Source organism: Schistocerca serialis, unplaced genomic scaffold (assembly GCF_023864345.2).
Source record: "Schistocerca serialis cubense isolate TAMUIC-IGC-003099 unplaced genomic scaffold, iqSchSeri2.2 HiC_scaffold_1192, whole genome shotgun sequence".
In the NCBI taxonomy this organism is placed as follows: domain Eukaryota; kingdom Metazoa; phylum Arthropoda; class Insecta; order Orthoptera; family Acrididae; genus Schistocerca; species Schistocerca serialis.
Window position 1 is genome coordinate 340001 of NW_026047395.1, and position 5000 is coordinate 345000.

Genomic DNA, 5000 nt, shown 5'->3' on the forward strand with positions numbered 1-5000 from the left:
ATGGGCCCACAGTGCCCTTCTTTCGACCCCACCCACAAAGCCTGCATCCTCTGTCGACAACAGCACCCCAACGCCAGCGCCTCTGCCGCACGAAGTCGTGGACCGGCAATCACTCCACCTGCACCCGTTCGTGCCCCACCCCAACCGCCCAACTCGCAACTCCAGCGGATGAACGGCGGACTTTGCTCGCACTCGCAATGTGCAATCCACCCCTATAACGTGCGTTTCATGAAGAGTTATGTCCAATATGCGACATTCCCGCTGTCCATATACATGAGCTGCGAGCTGTACCACGTACGAGCTACAGACGCGATCGCGTTGCTCTCTGTACGAATGCAGATGCTCAGCGGCAGCTAGGAGGCGCTCCATCCATGTCGGTACCGGTGAGCGTTGCACTCGCAGTCGCAAAAACGTACGGCAAGTATATTACTCGGAAGAGTCAATGACAGTCCAAGCCCCCCTGCGTGGGAAGAGTCTTCCTAGGCCATGACCCACCGGAAGGGCGCAGCGTCCCCCACCCCAGACATGTGACGTCAGACTATCGGTATTGACGACTAGACTGATTCCTTATAATCATTTGCCATACACCGGTGGAAGCTGCCGAGACGAGTAACTACATACCGGGCTCGCCGTGTCACTAATGTACAGAGATACAATAGTTTCGACTGGAACCGGATTAAACGTATACACGGCGCTGATTAGTAATAGATAGAGCCATCAGAATACAGATAATGTATAGACCTGTCCGTATACATGCTGAAAGACTCTGCTCACAATCACACGTCAGCCAGACACTCTTATCACGCACTACTCTCTGCCTGTAACAGGCACGCAGACGATATGTAAGCACCAGCATGGAACAACACCCAGTGCATCCTCTCTGCCACATTAGACAATCCACACTATCATAACCAGACCGGGAGGTCCACTCGGAAAACAGAATATCCCACCCTTCCGACAACCACCATTGCTCAGCTAAGCCACCAACACCCACACATGTCCCACACAGGGGTGCACCCAACATCACAATACTGCCTCCTGTCACACCACACAAACAATGGCAGGAATGAAAGACACAGGTCTGCCACAAGCATGGAATCAGAGCGCCGCCTGTTATGAGCCAAAGGTGCACCCTGACGTGGCAAATCAGATGATGCCGCAGTCATTTACTTACGATAATCACAATCAACAAACTGCCGCCCCCCCCCCCCCCAAAACACCTTTCCTTACAACAATGTGTACCTTAACCTAACCCATATTGTGCCTTAACCTAACCCATATTGTGCCTTAACCTAACCCGTATTGTGCCTTAACCTAACCCGTATTGTGCCTTAACCTAACCCGTATTGTGCCTTAACCTAACCCGTATTGTGCCTTAACCTAACCCGTATTGTGCCTTAACCTAACCCGTATTGTGCCTTAACCTAACCCGTATTGTGCCTTAACCTAACCCGTATTGTGCCTTAACCTAACCCGTATTGTGCCTTAACCTAACCCGTATTGTGCCTTAACCTAACCCGTATTGTGCCTTAACCTAACCCGTATTGTGCCTTAACCTAACCCGTATTGTGCCTTAACCTAACCCGTATTGTGCCTTAACCTAACCCGTATTGTGCCTTAACCTAACCCGTATTGTGCCTTAACCTAACCCGTATTGTGCCTTAACCTAACCCGTATTCTGCCTTAACCTAACCCGTGTTGTGCCTTAACCTAACCCGTGTTGTGCCTTAACCTAACCTGTGTTGTGCCTTAACCTAACCCGTGTTGTGCCTTAACCTAACCCGTGTTGTGCCTTAACCTAACCTATGTTGCGCCTTAACCTACCCTATATTGTACCTTAACCTAACCTATATTGTACCTTAACCTAACCTATGTTGCGCCTTAACCTAACCTATGTTGCGCCTTAACCTAACCTATGTTGCGCCTTAACCTAACCTATGTTGCGCCTTAACCTAACCTATGTTGCGCCTTAACCTAACCTATGTTGCGCCTTAACCTAACCTATGTTGCGCCTTAACCTAACCTATGTTGCGCCTTAACCTAACCTATGTTGCGCCTTAACCTAACCTATGTTGCGCCTTAACCTAACCTATGTTGCGCCTTAACCTAACCTATGTTGCGCCTTAACCCAACACACGTTGCGCCTTAACCCAACACACGTTGCGCCTTAACCCAACACACGTTGCGCCTTAACCCAACACACGTTGCGCCTTAACCCAACACACGTTGCGCCTTAACCCAACACACGTTGCGCCTTAACCCAACACACGTTGCGCCTTAACCCAACACACGTTGCGCCTTAACCCAACACACGTTGCGCCTTAACCCAACACACGTTGCGCCTTAACCCAACACACGTTGCGCCTTAACCCAACACACGTTGCGCCTTAACCCAACACACGTTGCGCCTTAACCCAACACACGTTGGGCCTTAACCCAACACACGTTGGGCCTTAACCCAACACACGTTGGGCCTTAACCCAACACACGTTGGGCCTTAACCCAACACACGTTGGGCCTTAACCCAACACACGTTGGGCCTTAACCCAACACACGTTGGGCCTTAACCCAACACACGTTGGGCCTTAACCCAACACACGTTGGGCCTTAACCCAACACACGTTGGGCCTTAACCCAACACACGTTGGGCCTTAACCCAACACACGTTGGGCCTTAACCCAACACACGTTGGGCCTTAACCCAACACACGTTGGGCCTTAACCTGCTCTGTAATTGTCATACGACGCGTTAAATTAGTGTAGTGTTGCCTAACTGCAACCCCCGCAATATAGTTTGCTACTCGCACTGCCCGGTCCCCAGAGTATCGCTTCATGTTAAACACCTTGCAGCTATACACTGTAATGCGGATGGCAGCAGGACGTACATGCTCAATGCCCTTCGCAGTTGTTCATTGGCATTCGCATGGCGAAGCACAGCCTACGTTGTGGTACGGCTTGTGTCAACTGTCCGCTGATGTTGTACGTCCAAATCACACACTGTACTGCACATTGGTCCTCATGTACTGAATGATACATCGTGGTACATGTGTGACCGTACCACGACTGCGCCAACAACGGCGAACCATACGGTCCAAATATTGTGCACTCAGCTACATGTCGTCTCCCTATAAGAGCTGGATTGCAGTATGGTATGCCGTGGATGGCGATCGGCATGAGCCGTCTGTTGATGTAGTGGCGCGTGTTGTCAGACGTAGTCGTCTCTTCTCACACACCGTGATAGCATGGTGCACTGCGTTCCACATCTGCGACATGCGACAGAGGCCGGTTGACAGTCGTTCGCGCAATGGACATCGCATACGTACGGGGGCCACCTTCCACGTGTTCGCGAAGCGTGCACATGTTGTTGCGTGTATGTGGGCAGACATAGTGTGTCGTGACACCTGACACAGGCATGCAACAATCGTTGAATTTGCAAATGGCGATGGACGTCTACGTTTGCTGGTGACGTTACGCAAATGAAGAACTGGTAAACCGTTGTGGTGCGGTTGTTCTCGCTAGAGGTGAATCAGTGATGGCGACGATCGGTTGAGCTACCAACCGGTTGTTTCAGCGATACCCACCATGCCCACGAACGTGAATGGCATGTGGGTGTGAAGCGATACGCGGCGGTGGCTGGGTGGGACCGTCCCCGGCCGGTGAGGGGGGGCCTCCCGGCGTGCTGGCCGCGCGGTGCGTGGGCGCACGCGCTACAGCCGGCTGGTGGGGGCGGCCAGTGGCAGGCGCGCCGGCCGACGGAGGCGGCAGGCGGCGTAGCTGCGCGCCGGCGCACCCTGCACGCGGCGCCGTGCGGCCAAAGTAGGTCCTCGCGGGCCCGGTGCGAAGCGCGGTGGACATCTGCAGTGTGCTGGTCCGATTGAGGACTGTGTGCGCTGAGGATGCGCCGCCGCCCGGCGCTCGGCGCCGCGACGCCGTCTGCTGCTCGGTCGCCTCTGCGGTTCTCGCAGGTGGATTGTATCGCAGCTGTGCGGACGTGTTGGCGCGTGCGCTGTGCTGGGAGAGTTCGCTTCGGCACCCAAGTGGGGCTTTTGTCCTTCTGTGGCGCTGGCGTTGGAGCTGCCGGCCACCGTAGGTGGCGCGTGTTGTCTCCCGCCGGCAATGCCACGACAGCACGCTCCCGGGCCTCTGTCGGCAGCGGCAAGCTCAGTTGGGAGCACGGGTGGTCGCACCTAAAGCGTCTACTCGCCAAACTCCGGGCGATTGCGCCTCTCTCGAACCCGACCAAGTACTTAGGACGGCGCTGCGCGCCGCCGGGACCTGAGAGGGTTTCGAGGTGTATTGTGCAGGGGAGCTCAGCCTCCTCATGTTTGCAGAATAATTGAGCGGACGCTTGCGTGTTCGCGCGGGCCCCCGGGACACACTCCCGGGCGGCCGGCTGCTCAGCTCTAGTTGACGCAGCTCCCTGGTTGATCCTGCCAGTAGTCATATGCTTGTCTCAAAGATTAAGCCATGCATGTCTCAGTACAAGCCGCATTAAGGTGAAACCGCGAATGGCTCATTAAATCAGTTATGGTTCCTTAGATCGTACCCACGTTACTTGGATAACTGTGGTAATTCTAGAGCTAATACATGCAAACAGAGTCCCGACCAGAGATGGAAGGGACGCTTTTATTAGATCAAAACCAATCGGTCGGCTCGTCCGGTCCGTTTGCCTTGGTGACTCTGAATAACTTTGGGCTGATCGCACGGTCCTCGTACCGGCGACGCATCTTTCAAATGTCTGCCTTATCAACTGTCGATGGTAGGTTCTGCGCCTACCATGGTTGTAACGGGTAACGGGGAATCAGGGTTCGATTCCGGAGAGGGAGCCTGAGAAACGGCTACCACATCCAAGGAAGGCAGCAGGCGCGCAAATTACCCACTCCCGGCACGGGGAGGTAGTGACGAAAAATAACGATACGGGACTCATCCGAGGCCCCGTAATCGGAATGAGTACACTTTAAATCCTTTAACGAGTATCTATTGGAGGGCAAGTCTGGTGCC

At 54.0% G+C, this 5000-nt stretch overlaps 1 non-coding gene across 1 annotated transcript in view; it reads left to right on the forward strand.

Annotated features, from left to right (window-relative positions):
* The first annotated feature begins 4416 nt into the window (after positions 1–4416).
* LOC126434598 (small subunit ribosomal RNA) overlaps positions 4417–5000 on the forward strand; it is a 1910-nt gene continuing 1326 nt past the window's right edge. Inside the window, exon 1 of the ribosomal RNA XR_007579348.1 lies at positions 4417–5000. This exon is cut by the window's right edge and continues 1326 nt beyond it. This is a non-coding gene — a ribosomal RNA (small subunit ribosomal RNA).